Consider the following 10,895-nt stretch of genomic DNA (forward strand, 5'->3'; position numbering starts at 1 on the left):
ACAATCTCTTGCCTTGAAACAGTGTTTAAGGTGAATACAATGCTGTTTCATAGTGTGAAAAAGGTAAAGAAAAGAGTTTCAAAATAAGATTCTTCTTATAAAGCATTACGTTTTAGTCTAAAACACAATCTCTTGCCCTGAAACAGTGTTTAAGGCGAATACAAAGCTGTTTCAAATTATGAAAAAGGTAATGGACAGTTTCAAAGTAAAGATTCTTCTTATAACGCATTACATTTTAGTCCATCGCACAATCTATTGCCCTGAAACAGTGTTTAAGGTGAATATAAAGATGTTTCAAAGTGTGAAAAAGGTAAAGGACAGAGTTTCAAAGTAAGGATTCTTCTTAAAAAGCATTACGTTTTAGTCGAAAACACAATCTCTTGCCCTGAAACAGTGTTTAAGGCAAATACAAAGCTGTTTCATACTGTGAAAAAGGTAAAGAACAGAGTTTCAAAGTAAGGATTCTTCTTAAAAAGCATTACGTTTTAGTCGAAAACACAATCTCTTGCCCTGAAACAGTGTTTAAGGCGATTACAATATTGTTTCACAGTGTGAAAAAGGTAAAGAACAGAATTTCAATTTAATATTTTTCTTATAATGCAATACATTTTAGTACAAAGCACAATCTCTTGCGCTGAAACAATGTTTAAGTCGAATACAAAGCTGTTTCATAGTGTGAAAAAGGTAAAGCACAAAGTTTCAAAGTAAAGATTCTTCTTATAATGCATTACAATTTAGTCCAAAGCACAATCTCTTGAACTGAAACAGTGTTTAAGGCGAATACAAAGCTGTTTCATAGTGTGAAAAAGGTAAAGAAAAGAGTTTCAAAATAAGATTCTTCTTATAAAGCATTATGTTTTAGTCTAAAACACAATCTCTTGCCCTGAAACAGTGTTTAAGGTGAATATAAAGATGTTTCAAAGTGTGAAAAAGGTAAAGGACAGAATTTCAATTTAAGATTTTTCTTATAATGCAATACATTTTAGTACAAAGCACAATCTCTTGCACTGAAACAATGTTTAAGTTGAATACAAAGCTGTTTCATAGTGTGAAAAAGGTAAAGCACAGAGTTTCAAAGTAAATATTCTTCTTATAATGCATTACATTTTAGTACAAAGCACAATCTCTTGCCCTGAAACAGTGTTTAAGGTGAATACAAAGCTGTTTCATAGTGTGAAAAAGGTAAAGCACAGAGTTTCAAAGTAAAGATACTTCTTATAATGCATTACATTTTAGTACAAAGCACAATCTCTTGCCCTGAAACAGTGTTTAAGGTGAATACAAAGCTCTTTCATAGTGTGAAAAAGGTAATGGACAGTTTCAAAGTAAAGATTCTTCTTATGACGCATTACATTTTAGTACAAAGCACAATCTCTTGCACTGAAACAGTATTTAAGGCGAATAGAAAGCTGTTTCATAGTGTGAAAAAGGTAAAGAACAGAGTTTTGAAGTACAGATTCTTCTTATAATGCTTTACCTTTTAGTCTAAAGCACAATCTCTTGCCCTGAAACAGTGTTTAAGGCAAATACAAAGCTGTTTCATACTGTTAAAAAGGTAAAGAACAAAGTTTCAAAGTAAGGATTCTTCTTAAAAAGCATTACGTTTTAGTCGAAAACACAAGCTCTTGCCCTGAAACAGTGTTTAAGGCGAATAGAAAGCTGTTTCATAGTGTGAAAAAGGTAAAGCACAGAGTTTCAAAGTAAAGATTCTTCTTATAATTCATTACAATTTAGTCCAAAGCACAATCTCTTGCCTTGAAACAGTGTTTAAGGTGAATACAAAGCTGTTTCATAGTGTGAAAAAGGTAAAGAAAAGAGTTTCAAAATAAGATTCTTCTTATAAAGCATTACGTTTTAGTCTAAAACACAATCTCTTGCCCTGAAACAGTGTTTAAGGCGAATACAAAGCTGTTTCAAATTATAAAAAAGGTAATGGACAGTTTCAAAGTAAAGATTCTTCTTATAACGCATTACATTTTAGTCCATCGCACAATCTATTGCCCTGAAACAGTGTTTAAGGTGAATATAAAGATGTTTCAAAGTGTGAAAAAGGTAAAGGACAGAGTTTCAAAGTAAGGATTCTTCTTAAAAAGCATTACGTTTTAGTCGAAAACACAATCTCTTGCCCTGAAACAGTGTTTAAGGCAAATACAAAGCTGTTTCATACTGTGAAAAAGGTAAAGAACAGAGTTTCAAAGTAAGGATTCTTCTTAAAAAGCATTACGTTTTAGTCGAAAACACAATCTCTTGCCCTGAAACAGTGTTTAAGGCGAATACAAAGCTGTTTCAAATTATGAAAAAGGTAATGGACAGTTTCAAAGTAAAGATTCTTCTTATAACGCATTACATTTTAGTACAAAGCACAATCTCTTGCACAGAAACAGTGTTTAAGGCGAATAGAAAGATGTTTCATAGTGTGAAAAAGGTAAAGCACAGAGTTTCAAAGTAAAGATTATTCTTATAATTCATTACAATTTAGTCCAAAGCACAATCTCTTGCCTTGAAACAGTGTTTAAGGTGAATACAAAGCTGTTTCATAGTGTGAAAAAGGTAAAGAAAAGAGTTTCAAAATAAGATTCTTCTTATAAAGCATTACGTTTTAGTCTAAAACACAATCTCTTGCCCTGAAACAGTGTTTAAGGCGAATACAAAGCTGTTTCAAATTATGAAAAAGGTAATGGACAGTTTCAAAGTAAAGATTCTTCTTATAACGCATTACATTTTAGTCCATCGCACAATCTATTGCCCTGAAACAGTGTTTAAGGTGAATATAAAGATGTTTCAAAGTGTGAAAAAGGTAAAGGACAGAGTTTCAAAGTAAGGATTCTTCTTATAATGCTTTACGTTTTAGTCTAAAGCACAATCTCTTGCCCTGAAACAGTGTTTAAGGCGAATATAAAGCTGTTTCATAGTGTGAAAAAGGTAAAAAACAGAGTTTCAAAGTAAGGATTCTTCTTAAAAAGCATTACGTTTTAGTCGAAAACACAATCTCTTGCCCTGAAACAGTGTTTAAGGCAAATACAAAGCTGTTTCATACTGTGAAAAAGGTAAAGAACAGAGTTTCAAAGTAAGGATTCTTCTTAAAAAGCATTACGTTTTAGTCGAAAACACAATCTCTTGCCCTGAAACAGTGTTTAAGGCAAATACAAAGCTGTTTCATACTGTGAAAAAGGTAAAGAACAGAGTTTCAAAGTAAGGATTCTTCTTAAAAAGCATTACGTTTTAGTCGAAAACACAATCTCTTGCCCTGAAACAGTGTTTAAGGCGATTACAATATTGTTTCACAGTGTGAAAAAGGTAAAGAACAGAATTTCAATTTAAGATTTTTCTTATAATGCAATACATTTTAGTACAAAGCACAATCTCTTGCGCTGAAACAATGTTTAAGTCGAATACAAAGCTGTGTCATAGTGTGAAAAAGGTAAAGCACAAAGTTTCAAAGTAAAGATTCTTCTTATAATGCATTACAATTTAGTCCAAAGCACAATCTCTTGAACTGAAACAGTGTTTAAGGCGAATACAAAGCTGTTTCATAGTGTGAAAAAGGTAAAGAAAAGAGTTTCAAAATAAGATTCTTCTTATAAAGCATTATGTTTTATTCTAAAACACAATCTCTTGCCCTGAAACAGTGTTTAAGGCGAATACAAAGCTGTTTCAAATTATGAAAAAGGTAATGGACAGTTTCAAAGTAAAGATTCTTCTTATAACGCATTACATTTTAGTCCATCACACAATCTCTTGCCCTGAAACAGTGTTTAAGGTGAATATAAAGATGTTTCAAAGTGTGAAAAAGGTAAAGGACAGAATTTCAATTTAAGATTTTTCTTATAATGCAATACATTTTAGTACAAAGCATAATCTCTTGCACTGAAACAATGTTTAAGTTGAATACAAAGCTGTTTCATAGTGTGAAAAAGGTAAAGCACAGAGTTTCAAAGTAAATATTCTTCTTATAATGCATTACATTTTAGTACAAAGCACAATCTCTTGCCCTGAAACAGTGTTTGAGGTGAATACAAAGCTGTTTCATAGTGTGAAAAAGGTAAAGCACAGAGTTTCAAAGTAAAGATACTTCTTATAATGCAGTACATTTTAGTACTAAGCACAATCTCTTGCCCTGAAACAGTGTTTAAGGTGAATACAAAGCTCTTTCATAGTGTGAAAAAGGTAATGGACAGTTTCAAAGTAAAGATTCTTCTTATAACGCATTACATTTTAGTCCATCACACAATCTCTTGCCCTGAAACAGTGTTTAAGGTGAATATAAAGATGTTTCAAAGTGTGAAAAAGGTAAAGGACAGAATTTCAATTTAAGATTTTTCTTATAATGCAATACATTTTAGTACAAAGCACAATCTCTTGCACTGAAACAATGTTTAAGTTGAATACAAAGCTGTTTCATAGTGTGAAAAAGGTAAAGCACAGAGTTTCAAAGTAAATATTCTTCTTATAATGCATTACATTTTAGTACAAAGCACAATCTCTTGCCCTGAAACAGTGTTTAAGGTGAATACAAAGCTGTTTCATAGTGTGAAAAAGGTAAAGCACAGAGTTTCAAAGTAAAGATACTTCTTATAATGCATTACATTTTAGTACTAAGCACAATCTCTTGCCCTGAAACAGTGTTTAAGGTGAATACAAAGCTCTTTCATAGTGTGAAAAAGGTAATGGACAGTTTCAAAGTAAAGATTCTTCTTATAACGCATTACATTTTAGTACAAAGCACAATCTCTTGCCCTGAAACAGTATTTAAGGCGAATAGAAAGCTGTTTCATAGTGTGAAAAAGGTAAAGAACAGAGTTTCGAAGTACAGATTCTTCTTATAAAGCATTATGTTTTAGTCTAAAACACAATCTCTTGCCCTGAAACAGTGTTTAAGGCGAATACAAAGCTGTTTCAAATTATAAAAAAGGTAATGGACAGTTTCAAAGTAAAGATTCTTCTTATAACGCATTACATTTTAGTCCATCGCACAATCTATTGCCCTGAAACAGTGTTTAAGGTGAATATAAAGATGTTTCAAAGTGTGAAAAAGGTAAAGGACAGAGTTTCAAAGTAAGGATTCTTCTTAAAAAGCATTACGTTTTAGTCGAAAACACAATCTCTTGCCCTGAAACAGTGTTTAAGGCAAATACAAAGCTGTTTCATACTGTGAAAAAGGTAAAGAACAGAGTTTCAAAGTAAGGATTCTTCTTAAAAAGCATTACGTTTTAGTCGAAAACACAATCTCTTGCCCTGAAACAGTGTTTAAGGCGATTACAATATTGTTTCACAGTGTGAAAAAGGTAAAGAACAGAATTTCAATTTAAGATTTTTCTTATAATGCAATACATTTTAGTACAAAGCACAATCTCTTGCGCTGAAACAATGTTTAAGTCGAATACAAAGCTGTTTCATAGTGTGAAAAAGGTAAAGCACAGAGTTTCAAAGTAAAGATTCTTCTTATAATGCATTACAATTTAGTCCAAAGCACAATCTCTTGAACTGAAACAGTGTTTAAGGCGAATACAAAGCTGTTTCATAGTGTGAAAAAGGTAAAGAAAAGAGTTTCAAAATAAGATTCTTCTTATAAAGCATTACGTTTTAGTCTAAAACACAATCTCTTGCCCTGAAACAGTGTTTAAGGCGAATACAAAGCTGTTTCAAATTATGAAAAAGGTAATGGACAGTTTCAAAGTAAAGATTCTTCTTATAACGCATTACATTTTAGTACAAAGCACAATCTCTAGCACAGAAACAGTGTTTAAGGCGAATAGAAAGATGTTTCATAGTGTGAAAAAGGTAAAGCACAGAGTTTCAAAGTAAAGATTATTCTTATAATTCATTACAATTTAGTCCAAAGCACAATCTCTTGCCTTGAAACAGTGTTTAAGGTGAATACAAAGCTGTTTCATAGTGTGAAAAAGGTAAAGAAAAGAGTTTCAAAATAAGATTCTTCTTATAAAGCATTACGTTTTAGTCTAAAACACAATCTCTTGCCCTGAAACAGTGTTTAAGGCGAATACAAAGCTGTTTCAAATTATGAAAAAGGTAATGGACAGTTTCAAAGTAAAGATTCTTCTTATAACGCATTACATTTTAGTCCATCGCACAATCTATTGCCCTGAAACAGTGTTTAAGGTGAATATAAAGATGTTTCAAAGTGTGAAAAAGGTAAAGGACAGAGTTTCAAAGTAAGGATTCTTCTTATAATGCTTTATGTTTTAGTCTAAAGCACAATCTCTTGCCCTGAAACAGTGTTTAAGGCGAATATAAAGCTGTTTCATAGTGTGAAAAAGGTAAAAAACAGAGTTTCAAAGTAAGGATTCTTCTTAAAAAGCATTACGTTTTAGTCGAAAACACAATCTCTTGCCCTGAAACAGTGTTTAAGGCAAATACAAAGCTGTTTCATACTGTGAAAAAGGTAAAGAACAGAGTTTCAAAGTAAGGATTCTTCTTAAAAAGCATTACGTTTTAGTCGAAAACACAATCTCTTGCCCTGAAACAGTGTTTAATGCGAATACAAAGCTGTTTCATAGTGTGAAAAAGGTAAAGAAAAGAGTTTCAAAATAAGATTCTTCTTATAAAGCATTACGTTTTAGTCTAAAACACAATCTCTTGCCCTGAAACAGTGTTTAAGGCAAATACAAAGCTGTTTCAAATTATGAAAAAGGTAATGGACAGTTTCAAAGTAAAGATTCTTCTTATAATTCATTACAATTTAGTCCAAAGCACAATCTCTTGCCTTGAAACAGTGTTTAAGGTGAATACAAAGCTGTTTCATAGTGTGAAAAAGGTAAAGAAAAGAGTTTCAAAATAAGATTCTTCTTATAAAGCATTACGTTTTAGTCTAAAACACAATCTATTGCCCTGAAACAGTGTTTAAGGTGAATATAAAGATGTTTCAAAGTGTGAAAAAGGTAAAGGACAGAGTTTCAAAGTAAGGATTCTTCTTAAAAAGCATTACGTTTTAGTCGAAAACACAATCTCTTGCCCTGAAACAGTGTTTAAGGCAAATACAAAGCTGTTTCATACTGTGAAAAAGGTAAAGAACAGAGTTTCAAAGTAAGGATTCTTCTTAAAAAGCATTACGTTTTAGTCGAAAACACAATCTCTTGCCCTGAAACAGTGTTTAAGGTGATTACAATATTGTTTCACAGTGTGAAAAAGGTAAAGAACAGAATTTCAATTTAAGATTTTTCTTATAATGCAATACATTTTAGTACAAAGCACAATCTCTTGCGCTGAAACAATGTTTAAGTCGAATACAAAGCTGTTTCATAGTGTGAAAAAGGTAAAGCACAAAGTTTCAAAGTAAAGATTCTTCTTATAATTCATTACAATTTAGTCCAAAGCACAATCTCTTGAACTGAAACAGTGTTTAAGGCGAATACAAAGCTGTTTCATAGTGTGAAAAAGGTAAAGAAAAGAGTTTCAAAATAAGATTCTTCTTATAAAGCATTATGTTTTATTCTAAAACACAATCTCTTGCCCTGAAACAGTGTTTAAGGCGAATACAAAGCTGTTTCAAATTATGAAAAAGGTAATGGACAGTTTCAAAGTAAAGATTCTTCTTATAACGCATTACATTTTAGTCCATCACACAATCTCTTGCCCTGAAACAGTGTTTAAGGTGAATATAAAGATGTTTCAAAGTGTGAAAAAGGTAAAGGACAGAATTTCAATTTAAGATTTTTCTTATAATGCAATACATTTTAGTACAAAGCACAATCTCTTGCACTGAAACAATGTTTAAGTTGAATACAAAGCTGTTTCATAGTGTGAAAAAGGTAAAGCACAGAGTTTCAAAGTAAATATTCTTCTTATAATGCATTACATTTTAGTACAAAGCACAATCTCTTGCCCTGAAACAGTGTTTAAGGTGAATACAAAGCTGTTTCATAGTGTGAAAAAGGTAAAGCACAGAGTTTCAAAGTAAAGATACTTCTTATAATGCATTACATTTTAGTACTAAGCACAATCTCTTGCCCTGAAACAGTGTTTAAGGTGAATACAAAACTCTTTCATAGTGTGAAAAAGGTAATGGACAGTTTCAAAGTAAAGATTCTTCTTATAACGCATTACATTTTAGTACAAAGCACAATCTCTTGCCCTGAAACAGTATTTAAGGCGAATAGAAAGCTGTTTCATAGTGTGAAAAAGGTAAAGAAAAGAGTTTCAAAATAAGATTCTTCTTATAAAGCATTACGTTTTAGTCTAAAACACAATCTCTTGCCCTGAAACAGTGTTTAAGGCGAATACAAAGCTGTGTCAAATTATGAAAAAGGTAATGGACAGTTTCAAAGTAAAGATTCTTCTTATAACGCATTACATTTTAGTACAAAGCACAATCTCTTGCACAGAAACAGTGTTTAAGGCGAATAGAAAGATGTTTCATAGTGTGAAAAAGGTAAAGCACAGAGTTTCAAAGTAAAGATTCTTCTTATAATTCATTACAATTTAGTCCAAAGCACAATCTCTTGCCTTGAAACAGTGTTTAAGGTGAATACAAAGCTGTTTCATAGTGTGAAAAAGGTAAAGAAAAGAGTTTCAAAATAAGATTCTTCTTATAAAGCATTATGTTTTAGTCTAAAACACAATCTCTTGCCCTGAAACAGTGTTTAAGGTGAATATAAAGATGTTTCAAAGTGTGAAAAAGGTAAAGGACAGAATTTCAATTTAAGATTTTTCTTATAATGCAATACATTTTAGTACAAAGCACAATCTCTTGCACTGAAACAATGTTTAAGTTGAATACAAAGCTGTTTCATAGTGTGAAAAAGGTAAAGCACAGAGTTTCAAAGTAAATATTCTTCTTATAATGCATTACATTTTAGTACAAAGCACAATCTCTTGCCCTGAAACAGTGTTTAAGGTGAATACAAAGCTGTTTCATAGTGTGAAAAAGGTAAAGCACAGAGTTTCAAAGTAAAGATACTTCTTATAATGCATTACATTTTAGTACAAAGCACAATCTCTTGCCCTGAAACAGTGTTTAAGGTGAATACAAAGCTCTTTCATAGTGTGAAAAAGGTAATGGACAGTTTCAAAGTAAAGATTCTTCTTATGACGCATTACATTTTAGTACAAAGCACAATCTCTTGCCCTGAAACAGTATTTAAGGCGAATAGAAAGCTGTTTCATAGTGTGAAAAAGGTAAAGAACAGAGTTTTGAAGTACAGATTCTTCTTATAATGCTTTACCTTTTAGTCTAAAGCACAATCTCTTGCCCTGAAACAGTGTTTAAGGCAAATACAAAGCTGTTTCATACTGTTAAAAAGGTAAAGAACAAAGTTTCAAAGTAAGGATTCTTCTTAAAAAGCATTACGTTTTAGTCGAAAACACAAGCTCTTGCCCTGAAACAGTGTTTAAGGTGAATACAAAGCTGTTTCATAGTGTGAAAAAGGTAAAGAAAAGAGTTTCAAAATAAGATTCTTCTTAAAAAGCATTACGTTTTAGTCGAAAACACAATCTCTTGCCCTGAAACAGTGTTTAAGGCAAATACAAAGCTATTTCATACTGTGAAAAAGGTAAAGAACAGAGTTTCAAAGTAAGGATTCTTCTTAAAAAGCATTACGTTTTAGTCGAAAACACAATCTCTTGCCCTGAAACAGTGTTTAAGGCGATTACAATATTGTTTCACAGTGTGAAAAAGGTAAAGAACAGAATTTCAATTTAAGATTTTTCTTATAATGCAATACATTTTAGTACAAAGCACAATCTCTTGCGCTGAAACAATGTTTAAGTCGAATACAAAGCTGTTTCATAGTGTGAAAAAGGTAAAGCACAAAGTTTCAAAGTAAAGATTCTTCTTATAATTCATTACAATTTAGTCCAAAGCACAATCTCTTGAACTGAAACAGTGTTTAAGGCGAATACAAAGCTGTTTCATAGTGTGAAAAAGGTAAAGAAAAGAGTTTCAAAATAAGATTCTTCTTATAAAGCATTATGTTTTATTCTAAAACACAATCTCTTGCCCTGAAACAGTGTTTAAGGCGAATACAAAGCTGTTTCAAATTATGAAAAAGGTAATGGACAGTTTCAAAGTAAAGATTCTTCTTATAACGCATTACATTTTAGTCCATCACACAATCTCTTGCCCTGAAACAGTGTTTAAGGTGAATATAAAGATGTTTCAAAGTGTGAAAAAGGTAAAGGACAGAATTTCAATTTAAGATTTTTCTTATAATGCAATACATTTTAGTACAAAGCACAATCTCTTGCACTGAAACAATGTTTAAGTTGAATACAAAGCTGTTTCATAGTGTGAAAAAGGTAAAGCACAGAGTTTCAAAGTAAATATTCTTCTTATAATGCATTACATTTTAGTACAAAGCACAATCTCTTGCCCTGAAACAGTGTTTAAGGTGAATACAAAGCTGTTTCATAGTGTGAAAAAGGTAAAGCACAGAGTTTCAAAGTAAAGATACTTCTTATAATGCATTACATTTTAGTACTAAGCACAATCTCTTGCCCTGAAACAGTGTTTAAGGTGAATACAAAGCTCTTTCATAGTGTGAAAAAGGTAATGGACAGTTTCAAAGTAAAGATTCTTCTTATAACGCATTACATTTTAGTACAAAGCACAATCTCTTGCCCTGAAACAGTATTTAAGGCGAATAGAAAGCTGTTTCATAGTGTGAAAAAGGTAAAGAAAAGAGTTTCAAAATAAGATTCTTCTTATAAAGCATTACGTTTTAGTCTAAAACACAATCTCTTGCCCTGAAACAGTGTTTAAGGCGAATACAAAGCTGTGTCAAATTATGAAAAAGGTAATGGACAGTTTCAAAGTAAAGATTCTTCTTATAACGCATTACATTTTAGTACAAAGCACAATCTCTTGCACAGAAACAGTGTTTAAGGCGAATAGAAAGATGTTTCATAGTGTGAAAAAGGTAAAGCACAGAGTTTCAAAG

This window comes from Electrophorus electricus, chromosome 15 (genome assembly GCF_041902795.1).
Source record: "Electrophorus electricus isolate QZ-2024a chromosome 15, ASM4190279v1, whole genome shotgun sequence".
Lineage (NCBI taxonomy): Eukaryota > Metazoa > Chordata > Actinopteri > Gymnotiformes > Gymnotidae > Electrophorus > Electrophorus electricus.